The sequence below is a fragment of the Anas acuta genome, chromosome Z (genome assembly GCF_963932015.1).
Source record: "Anas acuta chromosome Z, bAnaAcu1.1, whole genome shotgun sequence".
Taxonomy (NCBI): domain Eukaryota; kingdom Metazoa; phylum Chordata; class Aves; order Anseriformes; family Anatidae; genus Anas; species Anas acuta.
Genome location: NC_089017.1, coordinates 34201627 through 34215062, shown reverse-complemented (window position 1 = coordinate 34215062; position 13436 = coordinate 34201627). Strand labels below are relative to the sequence as shown.

The 13436-nt window shown below is 34.5% G+C and overlaps 1 protein-coding gene across 1 annotated transcript in view; it reads right to left on the bottom strand.

The window, feature by feature from the left end:
• TRPM3 (transient receptor potential cation channel subfamily M member 3) overlaps positions 1 to 13436 on the bottom strand; it is a 430339-nt gene that overhangs the window by 275990 nt on the left and 140913 nt on the right. The window lies entirely within an intron of this gene.

The following is a 13436-nucleotide window of genomic DNA, read 5'->3' as shown; positions in this document are numbered from 1 at the left end:
CCATTCAAATACATCAACCTAATGAATACTATTCTGAATAATGTTAACTTCCTCTTTTCTGCAGCAATATATCAATACAAAATGAAGATTATAGACTAATACCACAAATAACTGGATAACTGGTGGATAACTTCACAAGTTTTGTTGGTATATTAGTAGCTTATGAAAATTGCTACAGCTGAATAAATAACAAAAATACTGTGCATATTAATAAACAATTTCCATTAAGCAAAAATAATTGACATCACAACAAGTAATGAAAGCTGAATCTCCTTTATGAAAATCCCCCCCAAAAAAGTTTTTTAACTTAGGAAGGAACATTTCCTAACCTGCAGTGCAAAAATTACATGATAGTTTATAATGTATATAGTGTAAATTTGAAAGTGCAGTGTAGATTTACTGTATGAAGAATGTATTTATCAATGTTTATAGAGGTACCACATTTAATTCAGCAATGACTTTCTAACACTTTCATTACAGACTTACTATTTTATCTTAATTTTAACTTGTTGTCCTTCACCTTCTGGGAAGATACATTTTAATTCATAAAGAATTATGGGTTATTCTTAATTTTACAGTGCATGAATTAATTGAAAGAATTTAAATGGGTTCCAAATTTAGGTGCTATCAAGTTTTAACTTTCATTATTATTATGTTCTCACTACCTGCTTTAAAAAAAAATAAAAATAAATAAAAATAAATCAATAATTATTGTTGAGTAAATACTATAATTTGTGTTATGTACGTACATACAAAGAAAAGCAATTGATATATCACTTATTTTGAATTATATTATCTAATTAAAACAAACAAACAACAGGCAAAAATTTGGTGTTAGCCCTGAAATTTGCTCTGTCCTCTGACTTTATTTTCATTTGTGACTCATTTGTTTCCAATAAAATTTATTTAATAGATTCATATCCCAGCAACACAATAAAATATTTGAGCCACATGTAGAGATAGCCCAGCATCTACAAAAGAACAGAGACAAAATTCTGGGCCCAAACAGCCCTAGTTTGTATTCTGCAATTATGTAATACCTGAGTGGAAAACAGGATTACGAAAAAAGATTATCTGTTACCATCAACAGCCAAGAACAGCCAAGGTTGCAACTTATGACAATGCATGTTCTCTGGTGTGATAGGTCTTTGTGCTTTCTGTATATGCATTTCAATTAAGTCTGTTGGGACATAGAAGTAGGACACAGAGAAAAGTATTCCATATCAGGAAGTTAGCACTTTTAATGGGGTAACCTAACTGTACCCTAACATAAAAGTAGTTTTTAAAAGTAATGACAAGGCTTTCTCTTCCTTTTTTTTCCTTTATCAGGTAATTGCTTGCAGGGAAAAATTACAGTTTAGTTTAGCCACATTATGTTTTGACAATTTTTTTTTGGTATGTTAATGCACAAATAGTCATTATGGGAAACGTGGTACTTGAATTACTCAGCTCAGTTACGTGTATCATTCTATGATTTCTGTAAAGTTCAAGAATATGTAGATAGTTATTATTATTGCTCTTATATTCTGATGATTTTTTTAATGGAATGAGGGCTTTATAAATATATATCCTTTTCACATTATTTTTATAATTTTCTGTTGTTAGAAGCTTTATCAGAAATGCTTCATTTTCTCAGATAGAGATTTGTACCTCTCAAATAATTTATCTTCATTCTGCATGGTCTTAAAGACAGTAACTTGCATTTATCATCTTTCACCTTGAAGGTTCCAAAACAAAGAAATAAAATTTAAAATATATAAATGAATAAATAAAAATTTGAACAAAGAAAAAAATATTTCTGCAAGCATGTTTTATGTGATGAGAAAGTGTTAGAATCACGCTGTAATGCACAGAAAATTAAGTAATCTTTCTTACAAGCCTGAAATACTGTCCAGTCTACACTGACACCCACCCCAAAGTTATACAGGTAATGTCAAGATGTGAAATTTGCCTGAGACACAGCTGTGGACACTTAGTGATTACAGGAATGAGCCTAGCCTTAATTTCTACATTCTATCAGAAAGAGCAATGCAATTAATCTAATACTATACTAAAGTATAATGTAGTATAATACTACACTGGTTCAGGTCAGTGGCTTGAACCTAGAAAAATCAACTATTGAATCACTAATGTTACCTTCTTTGTTCCCTGAAGTTCTCTTTGAAGATTTCTTAGTCAATTAATTAGTCTTAAATTTGCTGGTTAGTATAAGTTGAAAGCATTACAATTGAGAAGATACTGCTTGGGAGCCCACCATTTTTCCTGATTATAAATCCAAACAGTTTTGTAAAATATTGAGAGGTTAATAGGTATTTCTTAGCATCTTACTGTCAATGGGAATAATGACTACTGATCAGACAAGTCATATTTGAACATCTGAATTATGCAAGGAACAACTTAAATTAGGACCCAGGAATGACTTTTTTTTATTATTATTGTTATTTTTATCTTAAGTCTTGCTAGTATTAGAAATGAGAAAGATATCAGGGAACTAATGAAACAAATAGTTTACTAGATTATTTTAATTTATATGAAGAATATACAGATATGCTCAAATAAGACCAAATGAATCTGTAAAGTTATCTGCAGCTCTTTACAGTACTTTGTTCTTTCCTCCTGTCGTGGTTTTACCGGGCTGGGCAGCTAGACCCCACAACCGCTTTCTCACTCCCCCTCCTTTAGATGAGGAGGGGGAGAAGTAAAGCAAAGAACAACTCACGGGTTGAGATAAGGATAATTTAATTAAAGGGAAATAATAATAACAGTTAAATAAAGACTACCATGAACTAAGCAATTTAACTAAGGGGAAATAAAAAGGGAAAGGGGAAAAGGGAGGGGAAAAGGAAAAATAAAAAGAAGGGAGGAAAACAAACAAACAAAATAAATGAAGGCTATATGGAAGTGCAGAGGAAAGAAATTACTCTCTACTTCCCACAAATGAGCGATGATTGACCACGTCCTTAAAGCAAGGCCTCAACGCACGCAGCCGGTGTTCGAGAGGAGGACTGACGTTTTCCCAACAAGAACCCATCCCCCCCCCCACCCCCCTTTCTTCCTGTTTCCACCTTTTATTGCTGAGTGTGACATCACATGGTATGGAATATCCCTTTGATTGGTTTAGGTCAGCCGCCCTAGTGATGTTTCTCTCCTCACTTTTTGCCCACCCCCTAGGAAGGTTAGAGAAAGGCCCAATACTGTGCCACTGTTGCTCAGCAGTAGACACAACACTGGTGTGATAACACTGCTGTTCCAGCTACAAGTACAGAGTACGGCACTGTATGGGCTGCTGCCGGGAAAGTTAACATTCCAGCCAGACCCAGTACACCTCCTCCCCATATATATACACATATACATATGTATATCTATCTATTGTATCACAATATTATCCCCAAAATTGTCTACACCCCTGAGCACAGGGCTTTGATTGCCTTGGCCAGCCTGAAAACATCTTTCTACGTAATTCTCCTCTGTAGCCTTTTTCCCAGCTCCTCGGGATTTAACTCCCTTTAACCAAGATCACCTGCAACAGAGGCAGGTCACAGCTCTGTATGTTTTTGTAACATCGCCAGCTCCCACAGTAATCCCTATCTCAAAATCTTCATGCACAACCCTGGAACTCTCCTCTCAGGACTGTGACCTTGTGTCTGTGGTCACTGTTCACACTGAAGTATGATGTTGTCTGTGAAAGTTGGGTGGGGAACAGTGACCCTGCAGCAGCTCAGAACTGACTGAGGCCATTTCAGTTAAGATGAACAAGGCTAACCTGGAAGATATGAGAGTTTTGTGACCTCTGAATTTGCCCAGCAGGTGCCCTGTGCCATGCCCCAGATCAAACAATGACAGACTGCAACTGATAGGAGGATGACTGAAGGGAGATCCATAACACATGAGAGACCCCAGACACTTTGTCCTTCCCTGTCCCGTATACGTTTTCCTATCACCCTTGCTGGCATGGCTGCAGCTGCACAACCTCACAATTAACACTATGACAATCAGGATCCTTGTGCTACTCTCTGGGAAGGATAGCCAGAGTCTGAAGACAAAGACCTGCATGGAGGATCCTCAGGGTGCTTTCTTCTCCAGGTCTGCTAGTATTGCCTAGCCCTCTCTATAACGATGTATCAAAACCAGTTCTGCCAAAGAAATGACTGAAAGGCTCACTGTGCATAACTGTGAATGAACAAGTAAATTTTCAATTTGAAATAATGAGGTCACAGATAACAAAGAGCATGACAGCAAATAGGTGATAAAAATTGATAGCTCAACTGCTAGCATGCTGAAATATCTGTCTGAATTTCTGAAAACTGCCGGTTACTGTAAGTCAGTTTTTACAACCACTACACAATCACCCATCCAAACAAATTAATGACACTCAGTTGAAAAGCTGCTGCAGCAAAAATAACTTCAGAATATAATTGCAATATAATGTCTACCCAGGAACTATTCTGTTCCACGTTCACAGAATACAAAGTTTGTCACCTTTCACCCTTGATTTATCTACTGCCACCAAGCCCTGGGAGTAACTTCAAAAGACTCATCTGACGATTCCTGAATTTCAGACATTCCTGTGATAACAGACTAGCAGTTGCAGTGTTGTTCTGCATTACTTAAGAAAGTGTTTAAAAATAAATCTCTGCCCACATTTAAAACATTAGAGATGCCTGCAAAGCCAAACACATTTACTTTGAAGATTAACCCTCTTTACTTCATTTTACCAAATGTATCAAAGCACAATTCACAAGTCAGCTCCAGTTACATTACGTTGCTTGGGCCCCATTTTCCTGATCTTTGAGTTGCCAAGGACAGAGAGCCTCTGTCCTTGAGAGAGTCTCTCCAGGAAACCTGTACCAGTGCTTAAACATCCTTAGACACCTTTACCCTTGTGAGCATTACCTACTCTCCTGACTTTCTGCATCTCCTCTATAAACTGCTTTTATGGATAGAAAGCTAGAAATAATATTTCTCCTCCATCTTCCCTCCTTATTGTTGAACAAATTCAGCTTTCTCTCATGTCATGTACAACAGCTCGCCAGTCAGACTCTGCAACACTCACTCCAATAGGCCCATGCACTTTTGTTCTGGGGAGCCCATAGCTGGACACAGTGGCAGATGTGGTCTCACAAATAGATTACTTCCCTTGACCCCCAATGGTTACATTCCTAATGCAGCACAGGATGCAGCTGTCCCTCCTTGCTGCAAGAGCACACTGCTGAGGTTCCATTCAACATTGCTGTTTACAATGACCTTCAGCTGACACCATTATTTCTAGTATTGACAGAAAAATATCAAATGGGAAGGCAAGAATGCTAAACAAGCTAATTTTAGCTAAAATGTGGGACTAGTAATCTGCTATCTCTACAATGAGATCATGAAGGTAGACAGAAGACAACAGTTAGTGAAAATATTAGCCTGATAGATAAACTTTCTGTAACAAACTGATATTAGTGACATGACATTCTAAACCGTGTTTATATTTTTTTCCTGTGCAAGTGGTTCATAACCAGAACCACTTTGGTTCATAACAAAAATTAAAATTTTCTATTTTTAATCTGCTTTATTTTACTTACAGCAGAAATTAAATTTCATGTTTTTAATATTTCTTGCAAAATTACTTTAAATTTTTATGTTTAAATAGCTAATTTCTATGAATGGAATTTGAAAAAAATCCAAAATCAGCAGAGACCTACTAATATGGAAGTAATCCAAACAAATGGGATATAATAATAATTGCTGCTTTAAGCATTATGTGTTTTAGCATTTATGTATTCACCAAGTATTCAGATCGCATATCAACTATCTGAATTAATTATGGGTATCTCATTCCTCACTGAATATTTCTTTTTTTGCACTGAACTAAGTGTGTTATGTTACTCTGTCTGTGGCTTCCCAGTGAGCTTGAAAACCCACAGCAGGAAGAAAGTGTTTCAAAAACAGCTAATTTGAGTACCTAAGGAAGATTTAAAGTCATAGCCTATTGCATCATGGAAATATACAACAGGAAATACAGAAAGAAAAAGTACATTAAAATTTAAATGCAGAACTTTTGAAATTGTAGGACCTTCATTTTAGAAATGTTAGGTTCCAACCTTTAGCTAACGGGCTTTTATAGAGACTGTTATTTTCAGAGAACATTGCCACTGCAGTTTCTGAAAAGTTAATCTATAGTCAAGGGATATTAATTTTGAGCACAGAAAAATAAATAATTAAAAAGCAACTTTGATAATGTTAATATTAGTTGTACTCACTATGATACATAACAGCTATTTCCAAACTGGGATTTTTAATCTGTAAAAGACCTTTTTCTAGACTATACATATACATGTATATTTAATAGGGTTTTTACATGAGTATGAAAAGCTATGGGAAAAGGGACATATGCCAGCCTAGTTCAGATGCTGTTGCAGTAGTAACTTTGCTTTTGCTAAAGCCAAGTTAAAGAGTACATCCCAGAACTGGATGGAGTCCAAATGCCATGTAAGTCAAGCTTGAACCACAGTTCTGAAGAAATTCTTCCTGACATGAAATGACCTCTGCCTTTCAGACAGTAACTCTACCATTGACTTTCTTAGTACTATCAAGTGTTAAGAGTAGAACTGGGATCTGGATGACCGTTGCATCGAATCTAGTTACCAAGGTGTGAAGTAGTGCCATATTAAATGATCACATGGATATTGAAATATATTCAAACAAATAAAGCAAAACAAGCTTGAAGTGGAATACTTACTTTGCAGTTCCAAAGGACTAGGGGCATAACTCCACCATGTTGTAACAGTTTACATTTTAACCTGCTGTAACACAATATTATTTTGCGATTACATCAATGCAAACAAGGGCTAGAACTGCCATAAGTAATGAGCATATCCACATTCCTCAAAGGAAATGAAAAAGCTTTTTTTTTCCTATGCTATTCTGCTAATCAGTGTTTGTTTTTTTTTTTTTTATTATTATTATTATTTTTTTTCTTCAGCTACTTCTATTTATTTAATTATCTTAAGTAGCTTTTCATCCTCCCCATTCACTTTATGGTGAGAATGGACTTGAAGATATGATATAAAAAAATTGCAACATTAGTTATGCACACAACTATTTCCAACATGTGTCCAATTTTGAATGAAAACAACTTAATGTACATTATACATATCCTGTGTTTCTGCTTCAAGCTTCAGTCTCTGCTGTCTGACAAATGAGGGTCATACCTGTGAAAGTGTCTCCATTAATTCAGCTGTATTCTAGATGAGTCCTAAATAAATTGATGGAGAACTATCTGAGCTAAAATATTTCATGATGCTGAGACACTAAATTTGTCATATTATTTGATGCACATAATTTGCTCAGTTTCAGTACTTACCTAAAGGCTTCCTATTGTTGTCATTTCCCTGGCAAACTGCAATATTGAGTGAATAAGCATTTCTTCTCATTTGTTCTAACTCTACAGACATCCATTTTATCAAGGGATTTTTCAGAAATGCCTGTGAATTTTTGAACATTAAATAAAACTGGTAATTTGCACTAGTTAAGAAAAAAAAAAAAGTTACCAAAAGAAAAAAAAATCATCCTTAGATGCTAGCAATAACAGTCAGCAGTGTATAAGCAGAAGCAATCCTCTGAACAATTCAATATTCTCATCTTGAATAAACTAAAGCTCCCACAGTTATCATTACTAAGAAACTGCATAGAATACTTTGGGCTTAATAGTTCAGATATTTGTCTTTAAATTATTCTTAAATAATCACATATATCAAGATAATATAACCTGATCACATTTAATTTCCCACTAGGTTATCTGTGAAAACCTTCCCCCTAGTTCCAAAATTGAGGTTGAGGCATCAAAATCACATTTTTATGCCACAGAAATGCACATTTTTCCTTATTTCTGTGTAACAGAGGTAACATGCATACTTGAAGTTCAGTGTCTTAAAAAGGACTAGGTTACTGATTGTCCCCCAAACTAAGTCTTAATATTTATTTGTTAATGAGACAATTTAGAAACAGTGTAATTACTACTGTGTAAAGAAAACAAACAAACAAAAACAATATTTATATTGTGCAAATAGAAAGGGGTTGTGACACCCCAAAATTCTCCCTGAAGACTGATTGTTATTCACCTTTTGCTCATGTAAAGTCAGTTAAATCTGAAAGGCTTTGTAGGCAATTTAACAGAAATGTTATCTAGTCCCTTCAGGAAATACAAATGTAAAAGGGCCATGATGACTTTGGTTTTGATACCTTCTGTTTAATCATGAACCCATTTCCAATTTATAGATCTAAGACTAGCATGGAAGGTTGAGCAGGAGTCCCTCATGTTCCAGCTGGCATTTCTAGTAAGATGTCTGGAAACAAAAGAGAAAGAAGAAAAAGAAAGCAACAAGGGAATTTCAGTTTAACTTCAATGGAAGAAAGGATGGAATAAATAATCTAAGAATCTATATTGGAAGATGACAACAAGATGTGATAAATAGATCTATTAAACTATCTCATTTCCAAACTGGACATAAGAAAGTTTAAAAACGAAAGGCTGCTACATCTGTCCTCTGAGTTTGTAAAGGGTAATAAAATAAAATAAAATAAAATAAAATAAAATAAAATAAAATAAAATAAAATAAAATAAAATAAAATAAAATAAAATAAAATAAAATAAAATAAAATAAAATAAATCACAGACTTTAAATGCAGCAAGGAAGATCCAGGTAGACACTACAGAAAAAAATATTTCTAATCTTTCTAATCAGATTATAAGGGTAATGGCTTTAGGAACTTAAAAAAACACCTGTGAGAAAGAATGTATAAAGCATTGAAGTGGTTCTGCCAGTAACAAGATAGAACAAGAAATATTTTGATGTCTCTTTTCACGATGTATTGCAATTTATCCTATTCTCCCAGAAGAATGTAAGCCTGACACCTCAAAAACTTGGCACCATATTATTTTAAACACAAAGTTAGATTTGAATAGAATATTAAAAATAATTTATTCCAAGCAATATTACTTTGTAATCAAATATTCAAAGTTACAACCATCACATCCTAAAGCAAAAGGACACTTTTAACTGCTGCTGTGCCCATCTCGCTTGTATGGTGGACAAGCTTGATGACTGTTTTAGAAGCGAGGGAAGTTGACCTCTTCTATGGATGACTCAGTTACCAGACTATATGTGGCAAATTATTTGTCCTCATCATTGCTATCATAACCTGTCACTACTACTGCTTTTTTGAGTACAGGCTAAGCACCTCAGTGTTGAAAAACTGCTGGGAGTGAGGCAGTTCAGAAAAAAGAGCTAGAAGGGAGCTGGGCACAGATGTAAATAAAAATAAATAAAAATTAAAAAACAAACAAGCAAACAAACAAACAAAAAAACCCAGCAATATTCTGCCTTGGTTGTAAAAAATCTTCATGGTTTTTATGTGATAACACAGAATGCAAAATCAGAAAAAAAAAAAAGAGAAAATGGAAATGGACATGGAAATAGGGAAGGGAAAAGGGAAAGGAAAGGGGTAAAGGGGTAAAGGGAAAAAGAAGAAAGGGGAAAGGGGGAGAGGGAGAAAACAACACCACCAACAACAGCCCACCAACCACTGTTAATCAAATACAGCCTCATTTCTAAGACACAATTATGTAGCTTGAAATAAAGGACCCAAAGTTGAACAAGAGCATATTCGTAAGATGTCTTCTCTGATTTAGAAAACTTAGAAACTTCTATATAGAGTAATGGAAAAGTCAGTCTGAAAAGTTCTCAGAATATCTCTGAGTTCACACAGTTGTAGATTTGGTCTCTTTTTCCAGATGTATGCAAAGATTCACTTCAAGATATTGTATGGGGAAACTGAAGTGTGATATTGCATTACAACACACCAGTGGCAACATGCTATGATGATTTAGTAAAACACAGATGAGGTTCCAAAAATGGCATCATTCTGTAACAAAATAATGTGGCGCATGCTCCATAAATTCTTAAATTTGTTGGATCTGTAAGTTACTACAATTGCCCTGTGTATCTAAAAACAATAGCTGAAGAGCAAGTGGTAACTGAAAGACGATATTTTCACTCTATCACCTCCTCATTAATGTAAAGTCAGCTTGATTTTTTTTTTTTTTAATTAAAGTACAATAATCTTGATATTGTCATCATTAAATTCCTTGACACTGCTAAAAGCACTTTGTCAGACTGCTTCATGTCATTATATTATTTGGGGGATGAAAGATATTTTTGATGAATCGATATTATTCTATGCTTTATTATCATCTTTGACACAAATTTCCAGTGATACCCAAGGGCATTTCTTTTTACACACTGTAGCATAGTCTTGTTAGCAATTCAGGTGGAATAAAACCACTCAGCTTCCCTATGTGGTCCTGTGGCCTGAATTACTCACATGGCACCCCTTTAACATACAGAGCAGTATTGCAGAACAACATTAAAATCTTACATTGTTAATAGAGTATTCCACTAACAAGGTAGTATTTGCAGCCTCTGGCATACATTACTTCTGTACTTTGCATTTTACAGATATTTTTAAAACAATAACGTCTGTTCAGAACCAGAATTGTTCTTCCTGTCTTGTTAACACATCAAAAATGCTACTTAATATTTTTTAGTCTCTGGAAGCAAGACCATATAGACATCTCTCCTGCAGCCAAAAATTAGGAAACTCACATTTACTTTCTGATATCCAGGTCTGTTGCAGTGTTGCATACATTCTCAGTTCTTGCAAAGGACAACAGGAGTTGTGGCCATTTGCCACCTTCTGTAAATATTCAAATTTGAAAAGATTGAGCTCTGGAGGAAGCAGATATCATTTTTGAGTCAAGTAATTTGACACGCAGGAAACATGGATGTTCTTTGTTTGCTTCTCTGATGCCCCACCTTCTTCACTCTAGCCCATTGGCCATGCAGCATAGCAGAAGGCAAAAATCAACTGCATTTTCTAAGATTAAAATAGAGATCTGGATTTATTGAAAACACTGTAAAAAAATATTGATGTGCAAGAGGATGAAAACCTGTAGCTGTTGCAGGACTCTTACTTTAATAAAGCCAGGCATTTTTGTACCTTTGTTGCTGCATCAAGATTGCAAGTTTAATATTGCCTTTTCTACCATTTTGAAAAGGACTCACGCAGTGAGTACCTGGTTTAGAAGAGCAAACTTTGCATTCAAACTGCCATTTCCAACCTGGAAATTTAAACCACTCTTTCACTCTTTCCTCTACAATATCTTTACTGAAAGGGTTGTTAGACATTGGAACAGGCTGCCCAGGGAAGTGGTGGAGTCACCATACCTGGAAGTCTTTAAAAGACGTTTAGATATAGAGCTTAGGGATATGGTTTGGTGGGGACTGTTAGTATTAGATCAGAGGTTTGACTCAATGATCTTGAGGTCTCTTCCAACCCAGAAATTCTGTGATTCTGTGTGATTAAAAGACTGCAGCTTCCTTCAAAACTGCATCACTTTCTAACTCTTGTATGTGAGGACAGTCCTATATTACCATGACTTTCTTTTTGCTTTGATCTTTTATTTATTTATTTATTTATTTATTTTCCCCAAATTGGAATAAATAAATAAATAAAATAAAATAAATAAATAAATAAATAAATAAATAAATAAATTTATTTGGGGTGAAATTATTTTGCTGTTACATCACTTAAAAGGCAGTGGTTACCAACCTGAATCACGTACATGGAACAGATTAGCTTTGTTTCATCTTAGGTCACGTAAAGAGAATAAAATAAAATAAAATAAAATAAATAAAATAAAATAAAATAAAATAAAATAAAATAAAATAAAATAAAATAAAATAAAATAAAATAAAATAAAATAAAATAGTACTTTATACCAAAATAAATAAATAAATAAATAAAATACAGAACTACTACTTTTGTTTATAAAGGAAAGCATTACGAAATTCAACATTTCCTTCTTTTTTAGGAGAAATATTATCTGTCATTAACTCTTTACACACGAACATACCCGGCCACCAAGGGAAAAAATTTGGTTCATTTCACGTTTGTTGAGAAGCATGACTTTGAGAAATAAGCAGCTGTGCAGAACCCCCAAAAGGCATATTGTCACTTCTTCAGTCCCAGTGGAAAAATGACTTCACTATATTGATATTACTTGTTTGGAAAAAAGTGAAGCACTATAGTCACAGCTAACAGCAGAGCAGCAGTAATGCAAGCATACCTCTTCAAAGGTGGCCTGAAACCACGCTGCGATACCCATTATTGCTTTGATTTGAAGTACTAAATGAATTTCCTGATAACAAAGTAGAAGATTGCAAAGGCAGGGCAATATCTAAGTTCAGGACTCTCTTTTGCCATCCTTAACTGATGAAACTGATGGCACAGAAGCATAATAGCTAAGAAAAAGCAGAATTTTTCTCTTTGCTGGTTACATGGGTTTGGGGTTTCTAGGACAAATAATGCACCCCAGGAAATCTGTAAATTAGCGACAAAAATGTAACATCTATTACAACTGAAATAGGTGTAACTATGATCTCTCTGTCAAGAAAAGAGAAGTTGGTTCACAAATCATTCTTTTCTGAACAGAACTTATATGCATTCTCAAAACGTCCATCTTTCATATCATATACTGCATCTCATCATACAAAGAGGTATATCCAGTATTTGTATTTGTTAATTTACAAGAAAATTGTTACAATGAATGATATTTTCTACATGCTTATGTTTTAAGCAGCCCAATCCTAAGAGTGGAACTGTTGTTACCTCCCAAAATGCATTAAATCCACCTGAAAGAATCATAGGTAGTGGCTCATTAGTTATTACAATTCAAGTCAGTAAGCAGCTGAGTGCAAGGCACAGGTAAATTACTACCCTCATTTTACTGTCAGTATGGTGCATATTACTTTCAGAAACACTTAATGTGCTAGCTCACTCATGATAGAAGTATGCATTAGGTTTTGTTCCAAGTACCTCACTTTTTCAGTTCAGACTTTGTAAGCTTGCCCTCTCATTTTGTTGATGTTTGAAAGGTGTATATGGTAAATTAACTGAAATGATAACCAGAATCAATTTTTAAGCAGTGAAAAAATCAGAAACACCTACTGCCAACTAGACATCAGAGGACTGGCTAAGAGAAAAGCCAGCATTTCTTAAGTGCATAGCACAATCTAGTACTAACGTTTTGTGAATATAGCACACAAATCCACTTTAATTTTAGAACCTATTTATCAAAAATGTCTTGACTAAATCAATGGACTGTTCTGCCAATATCATTTTTCAAACCTACAAGGGGGAAAAATCTGTCCCTCAAAATATAACTCTCCTCTTTTATTGTCACATTTTCTTCAAGTATAGGGTTCAGAAACAAAAATATTTACTATTTTACACAGAATACATTTAATTCTTTCATCATGCAGGGGAAGCAAATAGTTCATTCAATTTATGCAACTAGATTTTTCAAAAGTATCCTGAAATTAAATTATATT